The following is a 21,643-nucleotide window of genomic DNA, read 5'->3' as shown; positions in this document are numbered from 1 at the left end:
AGCCAAACTAGGGCATGCCCCGGAAGGCATCCCCTCTTTTGTCTTCGTTCATCGGTAACTTTACTTGGAGCTATATTTTTATTCACCACATGATATGTTTTTTGCTTGGAGCATCTTGTATGATTTGAGTCTTTGCTTTCTAGTTTACCACAATCATACTTGCTGTACACACCTTTTGAGAGAGACACACATGAATCGAAATTTATTAGAATACTCTATGTGCTTCACTTATATCTTTTGAGCTATATAGTTTTTGCTCTAGTGCTTCACTTATATCTTTTAGAGCATGGTGGTGGTTTTATTTTATAGAAATAATTTATCTATCATGCTTCACTTATATTATTTTTAGAATCCTTTAGAACAGCATGGTAACTTGCTTTTAGGCATAATAAAAACTTTCATATAAGTGCATTGAATACTATGAGAAGTTTGATACTTGATAATTGTTTTGACATATGGAGATGGTGATATTAGAGTCATGCTAGTTGTGTAGTTGTGAATTTTAGAAATACTTGTGTTGAAGTTTTCAAGTCCCGTAGCATGCACATATGGTGAACCCTTATGTGATGAAGTCGGAGCATGATTTATTTATTGATTATCTTTCTTATGAGTGGCGGTCGGGGACAAGCGATGGTCTTTTCCTACCAATCTACCCCCCTAGGAGCATGCGCGTAGTACTTTGTTTCGATAAATAATAGATTTTTGCAATAAGTATGTGAGTTCTTTATGACTAATGTTGAGTCCATGGATTGTACGCACTCTCACCCTTCCACATTTGCTAGCCTCTCTATTACCGCACACTTTTCGCCATATCATACACCCACCATATACCTTCCTCAAAATAGCCACCATACCTACCTATTGTGGCATTTCCATAGCCATTCCGAGATATATTGCCATGCAACTTTCCACCATTCTGTTTGTTATGACACGCTTCATCATTGTCATATTGCCATGCACGATCATGTAGTTGACATCATATTTGTGGCAAAGCCACCTTTCATAATTTTTTCATTCATGTCACTCTTGATTCATTGTATATCCCGGTATACCACCGGAGGCATTCACATAGAGTCATATTTTGTTCTAAGTATTGAGTTGTAAGTAAAAAGAAGTGTGATCACTAATAGGGAAAAGCTTATAGGCAGACGCTTACTAGTAAGGCGGGTTTATACCCATCGCTACTGCTACTTACTAGTAGCATAGGTTTTCACCCCTCGCTACTACTAAGTTGATAGTAGTAGCGCGGGTTTTTAACCCTCGCTACTACTAAGCAGTCTCTACGGTGCCCCCGGAGACATGCCATAGTAGTAGCGAGGGGTATAAACCCGCGCTACTACTAAGTTGATAGTAGTAGCGCGGTTTTATACCCCTCGCTACTACTAAGTATGAGGTAGGTGAAGTCTTCATATGCTCGGCCGAATCCCCATCTCCTCCCCGAAATCCCTCCTCTCTTCCTCCACTCTCTCCTGTCTCTTTCCAAATGCTCTCACATGGACCTCTCGCCCATGCGCCCCTCCTCCTCCATGGCGTCGAAAGAGGCCGCCGCCTCGTGCCACCGGCGTCTAGGAGCTCGCCGGTCTTCCACCGACGCCTAGGAGGCCGCCGCCCCGCGCCACCACACCAGAGCACCTCACCACCGGTGACTAGCTCCGCTGCTCCCTCCATCACCTTCCTCTCTCCCTCGATTTTCCTTTTCTCTCTCTCCCTCTAGTTTGACTCACCCTCCCATGTCCATGCCCGTGCAGGTCATCGCCATGGACGACCAGGAGCTATCTGGCATGGTCGGGAAGAGGAGCCCCACGCCGTTGACTGGCTCTTCCATAGAAAGGGGCCCTCTCCAACAGCCACCGCCAGATCTGGTCTGCCGCTGTCCGTTCATGCCGCCGGCGACCCCAACCGTCACTAGATCGAACCACTTCTGCCATTGACAACACGCACGGGATCGGGATTTTTGTTTTGTTTTTGAAAGTAATAGCAGTAACGCGGGGTATAAGACCTGTCGTCGAATTGTCACGGCAGATGTCCTAGTGCGAGGACTTAGTCGTGAGGCCAATGCATCTATGTGGTAGCTTGAGAGGGGTTGAGTGGAATCGAGAGACGCAACACAAGACAAGGGTTTAGACAGCTTCGGGCCCCGGGAAACATCATCCGGTAACAACCCTACATGCTGTTTGAGGCTATCTCTCATTATGATCATGAGGAAGTCGCCGTAAACCGGCTCTCCTAGTTAACCCTAACCTTTAAGATTGTTTCTCCTTACTTGTCCCTCTTTGGGAAGCCCTTCCCCTCCTTATATATGTTGAAGGGGCGGGTTACATGTAGAGTCCAACTCGGACTTAAGACTTAACTATTATGACTTCTCTTCTTGGGCTTCTTAATATCTTAGGCTTCATAATGTCTCGGGCTTCATAACGTCTCGAGCTTTATAACTCCTGGCAACCCAGTTACCACTGCCTGCTGGGAGTTAACTGTTGCCAGTTTAAGATGGTCTGCCGGTTTAAGAATGTCTGCTGGTTTAAGAATGTCTGCTGAGTTATCATTTGACTTAACTCCTGTCTTAACTGTCAGCCGGTTTAACAACCGGCCGGTTTACCGTCTGGGTTAACTGCCTGTTTTACCTGTCTGTCTTAACTGTCAGCCGGTTTAACAACCCGCCGGTTTACCGTCTGACTTAACACCATCCGGTTTACCACCTGCCTTGACACCTGCCGGTTTACCACCTGCCTTAACACCTGCCGGTTTACCAAGTCCCAGCCGGGTTATAACTCCAGCCGGATCATACTGCGGGGTATATCCCCGACATTAGCCCCAGTTTAATTTGGTTTTATCCATGTTAAACTGATCCTGATCATCCTTAAGTCCTTGTTACCTCCTTCTTCTATAAAATCCGGGTCAATAAGCCAGCTTCATAATCAATTTGCTGACATTGGTTTGTCACAGAGAAATATTGTGAAGAATAACTCCTTTGACTCAACTCCCAATGCTTAACAAAAATATTGATCTTTGAAATATTCATCCGATCTTCAGCCGGTTTAAGAATGTAGAACATTGCCGGTTTAAGAATGCAGAACCTTGCCGGTTTAAGAATGTAGAACTTTGCCAGTTTACAAATATTGATGGCACCGGGTCATACTTGTAGTTAACATCAAGCTTAAAAATGTACCTCTTATATGCGTATCACTTGTAGCCCCCAAGTCTTAAGAAGGCAGCATAGCAATAGCTTAAGACTTGCTTCAATATAAATGTCACAAGCTTGAAGAAATCTAGGTTGTTCATCTCAATCACTAGTCAGAACTGAGTATTCCACATATGTAGCCCCCAAGTGCCGGGTTGTCATGCTTGCAGCAACCTGGGACTTGAAATTGCCTTATTCTTATAAAAACTTCAACCAGTGTAGCCCCCAAGGGTCGGGTCATTATGCAATAATGAGCAGGTACTTTATAGATATGATCATGTAGACTTGAATAGCAACGTGTAGCCCCCAAGGGCTGGCTCAGTAAGATAATATTGAGCTGGGACTTAATATATTCTTTAATGAAAATAACATCATATGATGTAACCCCCATCATGGGGCTTGAACCCATGTCCACAAGGGTAAGAGCCTTGTGCTTTACCAACTGAGCAGTGGATCCTTCAATATAATGGATTAAAAGCTTTGTACCTGGAATTGTTGACAGGAACAATTGGTAGCCCCCAAGGGCCGGTTCATTACACTATGATGAGTCGGGTCTTCAATAAGGTGAGCAAAAAATGATTTTGCATTAGCCTCCAAGTGTCATGGTGCATGCTTGCAGCGACATGAGACTTGTGTATTTAATGTAATCCCAACTTGAATAATGTAGCCCCCAAGTGCCGGGTCATTAGCCTGCAGCGACTCGGGACTATTCCTTCAATTGTTGAATAAATTATATCCGTTAAAAATATGATAGCCATTGCGCCAAAGCGACTTTGAAAACCTTAATCATAATACTGGTTATTGATAAACATAATAAAATCCAGCCATGTTGGCTATTAAAGATTTTGAATAATATAACCTGGTTTGAAAACCGATTCCTGCCATATAAACCGGTATATCCATGCACACATGATACATGCTATGATGATGTAATGATGGTGCAATGTATGATGCAATATATGATGATATATATGTATGATCAAGAGGGTTTAAGCTATGGTTCGTATACGACCAGAGCCCCCATGTAGTCATAATTGTGGCATTGCGCCGATCAAGAGGTGTAGCTATGGTTCGAATACAACCAAGCCCCAAGTGATTTCCCTAGTGCCCTTATGCCTGTCAAGAGGTGTAACTATGGTTCGAACCCATAGCCCCCAAGTGATTTCCCTGGTGGCCTTATGCCTATCAAGAGGTGTAGCTATGGTTCGGATACGACCAAGCCCCCAAGTGATTTCCCTGGTGCCCTTATGCCTATCAAGAGGTGTAACTATGGTTCGAACCCATAACCCCCAAGTGATTTCCCTGGTGGCCTTATGCCTATCAAGAGCTGTAGCTATGGTTCGGATACGACCAAGCCCCCAAGTGATTTCCCTGGAGCCCTTATGCTTATCAAGAGGGTATAAGCTATGGCTCGGATACGACCAGAGCCCCCGAGTGATTTCCCTGGTGACTTTAAGCCTATCAAGAGGTGTAACTATGGTTCGAACATAGCCCCCAAGTGATATTGTGAGCTGTGCTCAAGGGATACTCATGTTTGAGCTGTGCTGTGCAGCAGACTCTCTTTGGCCCCTTATGATAATATTTGGCTTGATAGCCGGATTACCAAAGTAACCAGAGCTGTGCTCTTATGATAATGTTGGCTTGATAGCCGGATCAAGAGGTGTAGCTATGGTTCGAATACGACCAAGCTCCCAAATGATACTGTGAGCTGTGCTCAAGGGGCACCTATGTTTGAGTTGTGCTGTGCAACAAACCCTCTTTGGTCCCCTTAATTTTTTCTGCGAACTCGAACTTGCGAGACATTATTTTTTTGAACTGGAAATTCTTAAACCGGATATTGAGAGCTTCAAAGCTCTGTGGGAGACAGCTTTTCCTTGAGCCGGATTTTTAAACCGGAATCCTTCTTCTTAAGCCGGAAATTTTCTGACTGCCTTTAAATTTTCACCAATATGGCGATTTAGGGTCCTACATTAGATAACTTTGCAATTCAGAGCAATTGCTCTTTTAAAGAAAGCAATACATAATATAAAAATATACTGGACGAATTTCACCTGATACGCCAGGCCAGTAATTATCCACCGCGGAGTTGATGATCACCATGGTGAAGCGGAAATTAATCATGGTTGAATCCGCCGTAGGAGCAGAAAGATGAGTCAGCCGTGATATTATAGGCCGGTGCTGACAGGCTAGTTGTCCTCTGCATTGTAAACCGGTGCAGATGCGTGAACCGGCCGTCTGTTCATCAGGTAATGTGACACGGAGGAAAACGTCATTGTAGAACGTTGCCAGTGCGTACTTTATACCCGCAGTATAACAATAATTTTTCCTGATTTTGTTTGTCGGATGAACGTAGATGCTGAATGCCATATAAGATACTAAATAGTATATGCACGTTGAGCTCCGCTGATGTGATGTAGCATAACATCCACGTAACCCTATGTTGTAGCACCTGATTTTTTTTCCAGCACTTGACCACTTTGACTTTTCTTCTGTTGTTTCCATCAGCGCATGGGCGTAGGAAGGGAGCAGCCTGCAGGGCCGGGGCGGCCGGGTTAACACCTGCTGGCTGGCGCAGGGCGTCTCACCGGAGACCTGAGGCAACGGGGAAGAGCCGGCGCAGCGGTTGGTCTCGGAAGCGGGCGGGACGGCTCGAGATGGCTCAGAACGGGACGCAGCGCGGGGGGTAGCTGAAGTGTCGGGCGTGAACCGGAGGACGGCGAAGCCAACAGTAAACCGGCCCAGGCGACCAGTATGAGCAGCAGCAGTAAACCAGCGCCGGTCTAAATGGGGCGGGTCGCGGTGAGCCGGCGCACGTTGGTTGAAGGACTCCGACCGGTGTCTTGGCGTAGATGGTTCAGCACAATGGAGGTGAGGTCAGGCTTGCGGTGGTGACTCAGCAGCAGCGGCTGGGGCGATGTGAAGACACCAAGCGACGGTGGCAGCTTGTCAATAACACCACGCGATGCAGAAGTGGACGATGAGGCCGGCGACTTGGCGCGAGATGGCTGAAGCGAGGCAACTCACAAAGACGGTACGCCGGCCGGTTTACGGCGATTCGGAAGTGGAAAGCAAGGCGGAGTTGATCCGGCAGGCCGGTTCGCTGCTGGTGGAGGTGATCCGGCAGGAAGCAGTCATGGTTGTGGGGGCTCGAGGCTGCAGGCCGGTTCATGACCGGCCGGCTCAGGGTGCTGGAGGCCGAGCGCTGGGGCGGCTCGTCGACATGCGTCCGTCTCCTGACCTTTGGCGCATGGACACAACCCGGTCCTCCGGCTCCGGGCGGCGAATTTGCAGCTAAAATTGACCCAAGGACAATGGCAGACTGCTACAGTTCACGGACGATCTTGTAGTAATATAGAGCCATACCCTAGTGTACGTGTTAGTAGTTTATCCTTTAAATCAAATATAGGAAACCGGACCATATAGTACTATGCGTGCAGTGTAGCTTTGGTTCTCGATGATGCAGAACACTAGCAGTCAGTCAGCTCGCCTCCAGTTTCGCGAACCCAAGAAATCAATGTCTAGATTGTAATATGCTCTTTTGTTTTTCTTCAGTTTAATCCTTGTAGTATCGGACAACAGCGTCGCGAGGGCGGATTCCAGTGTGGTCACTGACCTGTTTGATGTAGACGGACAAGACATATGGTAGGTTACGTGCGCGGCCGTCGGATAGCCCGGCGCGGTGCTGATGGTGTTGCAGTCTCTGTTGACCTAGTGCTCAATTGGACCGTAGTGAAACTCGAGGCTGGCAACCCGACGTGCGGCCGACTTGACGGCGAGGATCTGTAGCGCCGCGGGCACTCGGCTTTGGGCGTGCGGAAGAGCAGCGCGAGGGCGGCGACTCAATGTGGCACGGCAAGGGCCGCGGCGAGAACGGTGGCGGGTCAGCTTGGGGCGATTTGAGGCGCCCGACGATGTTGGCGTCGCCTCCTCTCGCAGCGCCGCTTCTTCTTCTACCTCTTGCTGCCTTTCACCGCTCAACTCTCTTTGTCTCACACAAGAACACACACACATGATGAAACTCAGAAAACACACACGCACACAGTCAAGGAAGAAACCCAACGAGGCTTTGCCCAGAACACTCTTCCTTGGTGCACACAAAGACTACATTTCTCCTACAGCCCTCACAGCCTTCGTCGCACTTGCCGCATCACACGGCCACGCTGCCTCACGCAGCACTGCAGCCTCACGCCGCCATTGGCATCTCGCCATCATCGTCGTATCGCATGACGCCTTCGCATCTCGCCTTCTTTGCACGCCTCTGCTGAAGTTTCGTTGGACAACTACTCCCTAGACAAACTAAGCTACATGCATAACGAAAAACAAACTATGCAGATACACGAATCAAGATTAAGTCTAACATTTTCCTCCCTAATCTTGATTCTCCAATCATCACAATCTTTGATGCGGATCACCCGCCATCACTTGATGATGCCATCGCAGCGCCGTAACCAGCCACGCACCGCCACCGACCCGTCGCAGCAGCGGTCACCATGAACCATCTTGTCGGGGATGACGTCCTCGCAACGCCAATCACCACACCGTCTTACCGTAGACGACGCCGTCGCAGCGCCGAGTACCACGGCCTCTTGCCGCATGTCGCGGCCATCTCTTGACGTGGACGACGCCTTCGCGGCGCCGATCGCCACACCAACTTCTCCTCATAACGGCATCGCGCCGTCAAAGCCACCAGCGGCCTCACGCTGCCACAAGCCTCCTACTTGCGCCACCGGCCTTCATCTCACATGGAGTCCACCACGCCGCCGACGTCGCCACCGGATCGACGAGGCTCTGATACCAATTGTTGGCGCCGCCTCCTCTCGCAGCGCCGCTTCTTCTTCTACCTCTTGCTGCCTCTCACCGCTCAACTCTCTTTGTCTCACACAAGAACACACACACATGATGAAACTCAGAAAACACACACGCACACAGCCAAGGAAGAAACCCAACGAGGCTTTGCCCAGAACACTCTTTCTTGGTGCGCACAAAGACTACATTTCTCCTATATCCCTCACGGCCTTCGTCGCACTTGCCGCATCACACGGCCACGCTGCCTCACGCAGCACTGCAGCCTCACGCCGCCATTGGCATCTCGCCATCATCGTCGTATCGCACGACGCCTTGGCATCTCGCCTTCTTCGCACGCCTCCGTTGAAGTTTCGTTGGACAACTACTCCCTAGACAAACTAAGCTACATGCATAACGAAAAACAAACTATGCAGATACACGAATCAAGATTAAGTCTATCATTTTCCTCCCTAATCTTGATTCTCCAATCATCACAATCTTTGATGCGGATCACCCGCCATCACTTGATGACGCCATCGCAGCGCCGTAACCAGCCACGCACTGCCACCGACGCCGTCGCAGCAGCGGTCACCATGAACCATCTTGTCGTGGATGACGTCCTCGCAACGCCAATCACCACACCGTCTTGCCGTAGACGACGCCGTCGCAGCGCCGAGTACCACGGCCTCTTGCCGCATGTGGCGGCCATCTCTTGACGTGGATGACGCCTTCGCGGCGCCGATCGCCACACCAACTTCTCCTCATAACGGCCTCGCGCCGTCAAAGCCACCAGCGGCCTCACGCTGCCAAAAGCCTCCTGCTTGCGCCACCGGCCTCCATCTCACATGGAGTCCACCACGCCGCCGACGTCGCCACCGGATCGACGAGGCTCTGATATCAATTGTTGGTGCCGCCTCCTCTCGCAGCGCCGCTTCTTCTTCTACCTCTTGCTGCCTCTCACTGCTCAACTCTCTTTGTCTCACACAAGAACACACACACATGATGAAACTCAGAAAACACACACGCACACAACCAAGGAAGAAACCCAATGAGGCTTTTCCCAGAACACTCTTCCTTGGTGCACACAAAGACTACATTTCTCCTACAGCCCTCACGGCCTTCGTCGCACTTGCCGCATCACACGGCCACGCTGCCTCACGCAGCACTGCAGCCTCACGCCACCATTGGCATCTCGCCATCATCGTCGTATCGCACGACGCCTTGGCATCTCGCCTTCTTCGCACGCCTCCGCTGAAGTTTCGTTGGACAACTACTCCCTAGACAAACTAAGCTACATGCATAACGAAAAACAAACTATGCAGATACACGAATCAAGATTAATTCTAACAGACGAGTCAGCAACGGTGACTCCAGCGCGATGATGAGGCACGAGGCAGCGGGTCTAAGCACAAGTGGTGGTCCGCACTAGCAGGTTTGGCGGCTCGTTAGAAACCGATGACTCTCGACGGCGGTTTAAGGTCCTGGCCTCTACGGCGGGTCGAGGAGACTCTCGGAAGTAGAGAGCAGGCGGCTCAGGGCGGCGTAAGGCGCAGCGGGCACAAGACGGTCCCCAGCAAGTCGAGGCGGAGCCGGTTTGAGGCGCGGCTGCGGCCACGCAGCGGCGGTTTGAAGGTGACGCCGGTGAGGTGAAACAGCACGACGAGGCTGCGGAGGCATGATGGCTGTGAATCGGCGGAGGCGGCAGCGTTTGACCCGAGGCGGCTTCCGTTTGGGGGCCTAGCACACCGAGACCCTGTGACGGCGACTCGTACCGGAGTCGAGGCACAATCGCGATTCAGGCGACAGGCAAGGCGCGATCACGACTCGGACGGGAGGTGAAGCGCATTCTCATGTTAGAAGAGTCCGGATTGTGGCCGCTCCAGCTAATTTATGTTTGTTCCTCCGAGTCATGGTCGTCTTATGGCACTGGCTTTGGTCGTGAACCAGTAACCATCCAATTGTCTTGATACTTGATAAGGTAATTGTCGTGGAATTCTCACGGCAGATGTCCTTTTGCAAGGACTTAGTCGTGGAGCCATCGCAACTAGGAAGCTTAAAGGGGTTAATCGGGACAAGGGCACGCGAGGTTTATACTAGTTCAGCCCCTTACGGTGAAGGAAGGCCTACGTCTAGTTGGGTTGGATTTGCTTGAGGTTTCGATGACCAGGGAGCGAGATACGCTATGCCCGGCTCTCGATCAGTTGTTTCTTGCCCTTAAGCCGCCGGCGGGTCGTCCCCTTATATACATGGGTTGACGCCCTGCGGCCTACAGAGTCCCGGCCGGCTCATAACAGTGTTTGGCTCGGTGACTAGTTACCTCTACCTTATGTTACAAGTCATGCCATTATGGCGGTTTGTCACTATGGGCCTTAAGCCCTATGAACTGACATCCTCATGCTGGGTCTTGGGCTTCTTTCATGATGAGTCTTCTTTACGTAACCTGGCCCCTCCTGTCCGGTTTACTCAAATAGTTATATCCCCAACATTAGGCCCCAGATTGATTTGGACCGGTTCATGTCAATCTTAAAATACCTTAAACATACATCTTCCTGTCTTCTGTCAGCGCAAAGGTCATAGCCCGCAGTGACGTCATCTTCTGGATTTATGATAACCCGCCGTGACATCATCTTCCACTGACTTCATATTTTATTCCGCCATATCCTCAACGGATCCTTGCCTTTACTGACCGTCCCGAAAACTGAGGCATCGGGGCCGCTGGATATTAATGTTCAATCTCCTTGTTTCTTGCGCCGTCTTAATCGGCCCTTCCTTATAAATAGGCGTGACCTAGGTCTTTTCCCATTCTCCTTCTTCAGTCGTCTTCCTCCTCGCACCTCCTTTCTTCGCTGCTCAAGCTCCGCCGCCGCCGCCGTCGAACCCCTCGTCTTCATCGACTCAGGCTGCTGCATCACCCTGATTCGGACCAGAAAACGACGGCGACCATCCGCAGCTCGTCCGCATCTGTTAGTTCTTTTTATCCCCTTTCTCAGATCTGCATTGGTACTGTCTTTTAGTTCGTCGACATTCACCGCCGCCCGATGCAAACCTCCCTTAGCTCTCACCTCTAATCCCTTGTTTAGATCATACAAACAATATAGAACTACTGCGGTACTTGTTTGTGTTTATCTTTGCATGAGAACAGATCTCATTTCCCTTGTTTTGGAAGCCCTCCTCGAGTATATGAACTTCCCTGTACTGTTTTAGGTCTAGAAATTTTTCCTTTCCAGAGCATCGTTTGATCCAAAATAATGATTGCAACTTGTGAAACCTGTTTGTTCCACACTTAGCCAAAAACTTTGTCTGCTGACTCTGTTTCAGCCATAGTAGCTCATGTGACCGGTTTAAGATTATTCCGGCTGTCAGCACCGCTTTCTTCTGGTGACTTAAGAAAATTTTAATTACCTTTGATACCTGCAGCTGTTTAAACATTATCGCGTAGTTACTCATATGTCATTAGGCCCCTTCTTAAGCCACCATCTTAAATAACCCAATAATGTTTATTCTCCGGGTTATAATAAACCGGAAAATTTCCTTTATCTTTTTGTAGGCTTCAATTTACCCAATGGCACCCAAAGCTGTTAAACCTTCGGTTACCTGCAACTGGGTCCCATCCATTGTTACAGAGAGCAAACTATCCGAGTTTGTAAAGTTTGGCCATCTGCCCAAGAAGGATGTCATGTCTTATCGTGCTCCTGACCCCTCTGAAGAGAAACCTCAACCCAAGGAAGGGGAGGTGATCATTTTTACCGATCACATGAGCCGGGGATTTGCTCCTCCCGGTTCAAAATTCTTTAGAGACCTTTTGCACTTCTTTGACTTAAGACCTCAAGACATCGGGCCCAATTTCGTGTCAAATATCTGCAATTTCCAAGTTTTTTGTGAGGTCTACCTTGGAGAAGAACCCAACCTACCTTTGTTCAGGGAATTGTTCTATTTGAACCAGCAGAATGAGCGGGCCAATGGGCCCAGTCTGGAGCTTGGTGGCATATCGATTCAAAGGCGGAGAGACTACCTGTTCCCTTATGCTGAATTGCCGAGTCACCCAAAGAACTGGAACCAGATATGGTTCTACTGCCAAGATACTTCTCCGGCTGGTGAAAACCCGCTGCCCGGCTTCCGTGCATTGCGCCTTGAACCTACTCACCCGCTGCCGGATAAGTTGACTGCTATTGAGCGTCTGCCACTCACCCCCAAGATCAAGAAGATTAAAGCTCTTTTAGGGAACTGCTTAGATGGCATTGACCTGGTTCGAGTCTGGGTTGCTTGGAGAATAATTCCGTTAAGCCGCCGCCCCGGCTTAATGTGTAATTATTCAGGCGAGAAAGATGACCCTCAGCGTCATAGTCCTGACGACTTACCAGATGACGTGGTGGAAGCTACAACTCAGTCTTTGTTGAAAGAGGGCACAGTGAATAGTAACGCTTTCGGCTTACTACCTTTTTGCAAGAAGAACCCGGCCCCTGCAGTAAGTTTCCAGCCGTCGGGTTATTTTTTATCATGTTATACTGTATTCTTACGCATAACCCTTTATAACCTTTTACAGGCAAATGATAACTTCTAGAAAATCCAATATGATCATGAGGCGGCCAAGAAAGCCAGGGCGGCCAAGAGAGCCGAAAGGAAAACCGCCAAGCCCACCACTTCAAGGAAAAGGAAGCCAAGCGCTTGTGAGCTGTTTCAGCTTGATGATACTGATGATAACGAAGAAGAGGTAACTCTTTAATTTCCCTTTCTCCTTTATCACTACCTTACTGATATTAACCTTCTTTCAGGAAGACACGGGCAACAGCCAACCCGTCGAGGAAGAGGTAATTATAATCTCCTCCGACTCCGAGCTTCAGCCGCATCAGAAAATTCGAAGAGTAACCCGGAAAGTAAGATTTTCACACCCTTTGGCTTACCAAGATCCTGACTTTCTTTTGAAGCAACAGCAATTTGAAAACCGGAGGCAGACCCGGACCAGCAAGGATGCAGAGCTATCCTCCGGCTTGCCTGACACAACCCGGAAGCGTCGGACTGAGGTTATCTCCAACTTAGACCCTTTTTTACCTTTGGCGGGTCTAATCCGTCAACCTCTCAATTCCTCTGACTCCAATTATCAGGATACCTCTCCTTCATCCGGCGAGTCCATGCAATCAAACATGCCGGCTTTTAAGACTGCCCCTGGGTAATATCAATTTATTCACCTTATGTTTTTCTTTCTTCATGTTTCTTTACTTATTTCTCTGCTTTGCCTTCAGCGTGCAGGTTAAGCCCAGGAAGAAAACCAAGAAGGATAAACCGGCCCAAACCCCTATGGTGACTGAACCGGAACAGGGTATAGCTGCTCCCGACTCTTCCACACATCAACCGCCGCCTGAGCTGGCTCAAGACATTGTAGCACCAACTTCTGACCCGCCTGCTGAAGATATTCCTGATGATTCTGTTAACCTGGAGGCACCTAGCCCAGTCAAAACGGCTGACCTAGAAGTGGAATTTCTCAAGGCTCAATTCGTTGAGCCGGCCAGGCCCACCGTCCTTGCCAAATGCTCGGGTAAAGAGGAGCTGCTAGAACGCCGTAAAGCCAAGATGGATATCACCGACTATACTCATTTGAGTATTGGAGAGATCGTCTCAGGCTATATCAACCAGGTGCAAAGCAGCCGTGACCTGGAAATTGACATGGTGAAGCAAATACAGCAAAAATCTGAGGTATGACTTATGCTTCCTTACTTTCAATTATACTTACTGTACCAGCCCCCAAGTCTATTGCTTATGAATAAATATGTTGTAGACTTAGAAAAATGGTTAGAGCTTCTTGCCCGGCTTAAAGAAAAATATTTAAACCGGATGTAACACAATACCTTTAACTTGCGATACACATTAGCCCCCAAGTGCCAAGTATTTTTGCTTGTAAAGTATTTGCGACTTAATATCCAGGACCGGCTTAATAATTTAGAAAGCTTCGGTATGCATTAGCCCCGAAGTGTCAAGTATCTTTGCTTGCAAAGTGCTTGTGACTTAATATTATTTACCGTAATCTTGACTACTATACGGTGCAATGCAGGCCACCATAAGTCAATTTGAATCGGAGATCACTGACTTGAAGAACCGCCTGGCAGCCCAGGAGATTGAACTTCAAAAGGCCAACTCCAAATTTGAAGTCAGCGTCTCTGAACAAGAGAAGCTGAAGAAAAATTTTGAGTCGGAGAAGAAAATTTGGACTGACGAAAAGGACGGACTGGTGACCTGGGCTGAGACAGCAGAGGCGTCACTGGCAAACGTAACGGCCGAACTGACCGGCTTACAACGCCAGATATGTCGGATGGTCTCAACGATCTTTGGTAAGTTATCTTAAGAAAGCATTAAGTATTGTAAATATTCCTTCAATTGTTACCTGAGGTTTACCATATACTTACCAATACAGGCCCCAGGAGCACAAACCTCAAGCAGAATATGCTGATCAAATTGAAGGCGGTGTATACTCTAGTAGAGCAACTGTACATCGGGTCACAATGTGCCTTGGCCATTGTAGACTTATCAAATGATGTGCCCCACCTCTTGCAAGATGTGCTACGACGGCTTGATGTACTTCCTCAGCGAATTCAAGAGTTGAGACGGGCCCAAGCAAGAGCCGGAGCAATAGCCGCTTTGAGTCGGGCCAAAGCCTGGTTACCAGAGCTAGACCCGGCCGACATCGCTCTTGGGTATCCAAGTTTAAAGGAGGATGGTACTCCATTTGATGAAAAGGATTTCACCACCTGCGTGAAGGATATACGCCCTGTGGCCACTCAAATTGGGAACGACACTGACCTCACCAAGTGTCAGCCGGGTTATGACAAGGAGAATCGAAGAATCCCCACGCCGCATTATGATGATGTCAGCTTGATCCCTCCAATACGTAAGCACACCTTTGCCCCTGAAGTCGACCCGACCGGGTTAATAGATGATGAAGCTGAGTTTGAGGCCTTGGGTGGCATTGACCGGGCCTCATCATCCTTCCAGGACAAAGCAGCCGGCGGAGAGGCGGAGAAGGATAACCCGGAGGCTTCAAGTCAACCCCAAGAGTAGATTGCCAGGCGCCACCTGCTTATGCTGTTGTAGAAAAACAATGCCGCATCATTCAGACTCGGGGAGTCTTGTAACAGAGTAGAAAATACTTTGAATTTTGCTATGCCTTTGCGCATGCTTATGGCCCTTAATACTTGCATAAGCCGCCGTCACTATGCACTTTGTAGTTTATATGAATCTGTTATGTCCTTTCCAGAAATGTCTTGCATTGCCCTGTGATGCTTACGGCTGCCTTTTCCGGCTTATATAGGCTAACCCCTGAGGGTGAGTTTAACTCCTGAAAATTGGCACATAAAAGTTCACCTGGTACTTAACAACCTGATGTAACCAATATTAATCCTGGAGGATTGCAATGTATTCCATTGTATTTTCAAGAGGGTCGCAAGATATCCAATGTTGATACTTGTAAAATATGATGAACAAAATTCAAGGGTTTCTGATTCGAATACGATCAGTGAACCGTCCCAAAGGGGTTGAGCTAAGATTCGGATACGATCTGTTAGCCCCCAGTGGCTGTGGCGATGCCGATCAAGTGGGTATCGACAGCTATGTTCTCTTTGGTTCGAATACGACCTATGTTTGAACAGGAAGCCCCCAAGTGACCATAAGAGTTGTTTAATGACACTGATTCAAATATGATCCACGTCAGACCCAAAGGGGTTAAGCTATGATTCAAATATGATCAAGAAGCCCCCAAGTGGGTTTGGCAGTATGCCGATCAAGTGGGTATCGACAGCTATGTTCTCTTTGGTTCGAATACAACCTATGTTTGAACAGGAAGCCCCCAAGTGATCACGGCTAGATTCAGATATGATCATAAGCCGGACCAAAGGAAAGCCGGATTCAGATATGATCCGCTTCTCCTTGGTTATCTCCACCACCTGACAAAGAAAACACATAAACCTTTTTTGGGGGTGGAAAAAAGGACAGAGGTCCTGCTTTATTGTTTTATGTAATGTACATAGTATAAATATATACACATTAGAGCCGATGGCTTAAGTATAATAAGGCCGAAGATGAGCGATATTCCACGGCCGATGGGTCTCCTCCTCCGACTTACATGAGTCTTTGTGCTCCCGAACGTCGATAAGGTAGTATGATCCGTTGTTCAGATTCTTGCTGACCACAAAGGGTCCTTCCCAAGGAGGGGATAGCTTGTGCATGTCAGATTGATCCTGGATGAGTCAGAGGACTAAGTCGCCTTCCTGAAAGGTTCTGGACTTAACCCGGCAGCTGTGGTAGCGGCGCAGGTCTTGCTGGTAAATCGCCGAGCGGGCTATCGCCAAGTCTCGCTCTTCATCCAACAGGTCAAGTGCGTCTTGCCGAGCTTTTTCGTTGTCTTCCTCAACATAAGCCGCCACACGGGGTGAGTCATGACGGATGTCACTTGGCAGGACCGCCTCTGCTCCATACACCATAAAGAAAGGCGTGTAACCCGTAGATCTGTTAGGTGTAGTATTGATGCTCCAAAGTACAGAAGGTAACTCCTCCACCCAACAACCCGGCGTCCGCTGCAAGGGGACCAAGAGCCGGGGCTTGATACCCCTCAAGATTTCTTGATTAGCTCGTTCTGCTTGACTATTAGATTGAGGGTGAGCCGCAGCTGAAATGTCAAGCCGGATATGCTCTCGTTGACAGAACTCTTCCATAGCTCCTTTGGAGAGGTTAGTGCCCTTATCAGTTATGATGCTGTGTGGAAAACCAAAGCGAAAAATCACCTTTTTCATAAACTGGACCGCCGTGGCTGCATCACACTTACTGACTGGCTCCGCCTCCACCAACTTTGTGAACTTGTCAACCGCCACCAAGAGGTGAGTCTTTTTATCCTTAGACCTTTTGAAAGGCCCGACCATATCAAGCCCCCAGATTGCAAACGGCCAGGTAATTGGAATCATCCTCAATTCTTGAGCCGGCACATGGGCTTGTCGTGAGAATTTCTGACATCCGTCACATTTACTGACCAGGTCTTCCGCATCAGCATGAGCCGTCAGCCAATAAAACCCATGACGGAAAGCTTTGGCCACAAGAGATTTTGAGCCGGCGTGACGACCACAATCGCCTTCATGAATCTCACAAAGGATCTCTTGACCCTCTGTAGGTGACACGCAACGTTGAATCGCTCCAGTGGCGCTGCAATGATGTAACTCGCCATTGACAATTGTCATGGACTTGGACCGCTGGGCGATTTGTCTTTCCAAGGTCTCATCTTCAGGCAACTCTACCCGGGTCATGTAAGCCAAATAAGGCACTGTCCAATCTGGGATAACGTGGAGAGCCGCCACCAGCTGTGCCTTCGGGTTTGGTATTGCCAGATCTTCCTCTGTAGGTAATTTAACAGAAGGATTATGCAAAACATCAAGAAACGTGTTAGGCGGCACCGGCTTACGCTGAGACCCCAGCCGGCTTAAGGCATCAGCCGCCTCATTCTTCCTTCGATCAATGTATTCCACCACATAACCCTTGAAATGTCCAGCCACAGCATCGACTTCACGACGGTAAGCCGCCATAAGGGGATCTTTAGAGTCCCACTTGCCTGACACCTGTTGAGCCACAAGGTCTGAGTCTCCCCAACATCTTACTCGGCTCAAGTTCATCTCCTTGGCCATCCGGAGACCATGGAGTAGGGCCTCGTACTCAGCTGCATTGTTAGTACAAGGAAACATAAGCCGGAGCACATAACAAAATTTGTCACCTCGAGGGGAAGTTAATACAACTCCAGCCCCCGAGCCTTCCAACTGTCTGGACCCATCAAAGTGAATAGTCCAATAAGTGTTATCGGGCTTCTCCTCAGGTGCCTGTAGCTCTGTCCAGTCGTTGATGAAATCCACCAAAGCTTGAGACTTAATGGCAGTGCGTGGTACGTACTTCAGACCATGAGGCCCGAGCTCGATGGCCCACTTGGCGACTCATCCTGTAGCCTCTCTGCTATGAATAATGTCTCCCAAGGGGGCAGAACTTACCACAGTGATAGGGTGACCTTGGAAGTATTGCTTCAGCTTCCGGCTTGCCATGAACACCCCGTAAACAAGTTTCTGCCAATGAGGATATCTTTGTTTTGACTCGATGAGTACCTCACTGACATAATAAACCGGCCGTTGAACCGGATGTTCCTTACCAGCCTCCTTGCGCTCTACCACAATTTCCACACTGACGGCTTGTGAATTAGCAGCCACATATAATAGCAAAGGCTCTTTGTCGATGGGAGCCGCAAGAACTGGCGGCTCAGATAACTGCCTCTTCAAATCCTCAAAAGCAGCATCAGCAGCATCACTCAAGACAAAGGTGTCTGCCTTCTTCATCAATTGGTATAGCGGTAGGGCCTTCTCACCTAACCGGCTTATGAACCGGCTTAAAGCGGCAACACGACCCGCCAATCGCTGAACATCATTGATACATGCCAGTTTAGCCAAAGAAGTGATTGCCTTAATTTTCTCCAGATTAGCCTCGATGCCCATGTTTGAGACCAAGAATCCCAAAAGCTTGCCTGCAGGCACACCAAATACACACTTCTCCAGGTTAAGCATCATTTTGTAAACCCGGAGATTGTCAAAGGTTTCTCTGAGATCAGATATCAAGGTTTCTGCCTCTCTGGATTTCACCACTATGTCATCCACATAAGCATGAACATTGCGCCCAATCTGATTGTGGAGACAATTCTGTACACACCGTTGATAAGTCGCCTGCGCACTCTTGAGCCCAGACGGCATAGACACATAGCAGAAGGCTCCAAACGGAGTGATGAAAGCCGTCTTTTCCTGGTCCTTAACTGCCATCTTGATCTGATGATAACCAGAGTAAGCATCCAAAAAGCTCAAACGCACACAACCCGCCGTAGCATCAATGATTTGATCAATACGGGGGAGAGCAAAAGGATCAGCCGGACAAGCCTTATTTAAGTCCGTGTAATCCACACACATCCGCCAGGTGCCGTTTTTCTTGAGCACGAGCACCGGGTTAGCCAACCACTCCGGGTGAAAAACTTCGACAATGAACCCAACCGCCAAGAGCCGGGCGACCTCTTCTCTTATGGCTTTTCGTCGTTCGTCATTGAATCGCCGCAGAAACTGCCTGACCGGCTTATACTTCGTATCAATATTAAGAGTGTGCTCAGCGAGTCCTCTCAGTACACCCGGCATGTCACAAGGTTTCCATGCAAAGATGTCCCGGTTCTCACGGATGAACTCGATGAGCGCGCTTTCCTATTTAGAATCCAAGTTGGCACTGATGCTGAATTGTTTAGACGAATCGCCCGGAGTAAAATCAACAAGCTTAGTCTCTGCAGCCGATTTAAACTTCATGGCCGTGTCATGCTCCGTAGTCGGCTTTTTGAGGGAGGTCATATCCGCCGGGTCAACGTTATCTTGATAAAATTTGAGCTCCTCTGTTGCACAGACAGACTCGGCATAAGCCGCATCGCCTTCTTTGCATTCCAGGGCCACCTTTCGGCTTCCAAGCACAGTGATGGTACCCTTGTAACCCGGCATCTTGAGCTGTAAATAAACATAACATGGCCGCGCCATGAACTTGGCATAAGCCGGCCGCCCGAACAAAGCGTGATATGGACTCTTGATTTTCACCACTTCAAAAGTTAACTTTTCCGCCCTAGAATCATGCTCGTCTCCAAAGGCCACCTCTAGCTCAATCTTACCCACAGGATATACCGTCTTACCAGGCACCACTCCATGGAAGACGGTGTTGGAAGTCCTTAAATTCTTGTCAGTTAAGCCTATGCGCCGAAAGGTCTCGTAATAGAGGATGTTGATGCTGCTACCTCCATCCATGAGCACCTTAGTAAATTTATAACCACCAACCTGCGGTGCCACTACCAGGGCCAGTTGACCCGGATTATCAACCCGGGGAGGGTGATCCTCCCTGCTCCAGATAATAGGCTGTTCCGACCACCTCAAGTAACAAGGGATTGCCGGCTCAACAGAATTCACCACCCTCCTATGAACTTTCTAATCACGTTTACACAAACTTGTGGCGAACACGTGATACTGCCCACTGTTTAGCTGTTTCGGATGGCTCTGATAACCCGACTGCTGCTGCTGTTGACCTCCTTGACCAGACTGCTGTTGATTATAACCACCCTGGCTTCCCTGAAAACCGGATCCTGAACCGCCGCCCGGGCCATGAAAGCCGCCACCTGGGCCTTGATTGCCATCAAATGTATTAGAATTCTTGAAAGCCTTCATAATTGCGCAATCCTTCCATAAATGAGTCGCTAGTCGTTCCCGGGTGCCGTGTTTCGGGCAGGGCTCATTGAGTAGTTGCTCAAGAGACGGACCTGACCCGCCAAACCGAGGGGGTGGCTTTCCTTTGCGCTTCTGATTGTTACCCTGCGCATTGGCCACAAATTCTGGGTTACCGTCCGCCTTACGCTTATTGCCTCCTTGACTCGCCGGGTTATGCTGCTGACCCTTTCCATTGTCGTTCTTCTTTCCCTTCCCTGTCTTTTCCTCATCAGACGCGGGATCCTTGGTACTATCAGAATCGGCATACTTGACTAAAGCCGCCATCAGTTTCCCCATATCTTTGCAATCACGCTTAAGGCGCCCCAGTTTCTGTCTCAGAGGCTCAAAACGGCAATTCTTCTCCAGCATGAGAACTGCTGAGTCGACATCCATCTTGTCAGACGAATGTATTATATATTTGACCCGGCGCACCCAATGAGTCGTAGATTCACCTTCCTCCTGCTTACAATTTGTCAGGTCCTCAATCGACATAGACTTCTTGCAAGTGTCCTTGAAGTTCTGGATGAAACGAGCCTTTAGCTCCGCCCATGAACCAATGGAATTGGGTGGCAAACCCTTTAACCAAGAACGGGCCGTTCCGTCCAACATCATGGTGAAGTATTTAGCCATCGCTTCATCACTAACCTCTAGCAGCTCCATGGCCATCTCGTAACTTTCAATCCACGCCCCAGGCTGTAAATCGGCCGTATAATTCGGCACCTTTCGAGGTCCCTTGAAATCCTTGGGCAGACGTACATTACATAGAGCCGGTATCAGACAAGGAACTCCTCCGGTTCTAGTAGCAACACCCGCCTCAACGGAAGTCGTCGGGTAAGCCGGTGAATCCTGTTGGGCTGCTAGCTGAGCCGCTAGCTGAGCTGCCTGCTCGTCCTCCTGACGTATCCGATCCTGAACCGGGTTATACCCGCCGGGCTGGTTCCGGCGCTGAGCGCTACTTGACAAGGCCTCTGACTCCATGTGTCTACTATAACTCGGGCTCCGGTTTTGACGAGGCAGAGCTAACCAGGGCGGAGGAGTTGAGTGAATCCTGTCTCGGCTGTAGGAGTAGGTCTCTTGCTGAGCCAGGGCTGTTTGGACAAGTTCCCTGATCCTCCACGTTTCCACCGCTGTCGGATCATCACCATCTATCGGGAGAGCCGCCAAACGTGCTGATGCTGCGATTAAGTTCTCCATGGGGTTGGAGAAGTGACCCTGTGGTATTGGTATGTAATGGGGCGGTGCCATATTGCCGTGAAGAGGCGCTGTCGCCGGAGGCTGGACTGGGCCTCCCGCTCCGGATGTCATAAACTGATTTGCACCTGGCGGGTTACTCGGGCCGGCCCCGGGTGTAGCAAAGAGATTCTGAGGATCATAACTCTGAGGTAAACGGGACTGA

Source organism: Triticum urartu, chromosome 1A, assembly GCF_056163025.1.
Source record: "Triticum urartu cultivar PI428250 chromosome 1A, HENAU_Tu73, whole genome shotgun sequence".
Lineage (NCBI taxonomy): Eukaryota > Viridiplantae > Streptophyta > Magnoliopsida > Poales > Poaceae > Triticum > Triticum urartu.
The sequence above is the reverse complement of the archived record's forward strand: the minus strand, read 5'-3'. Positions refer to the sequence as shown.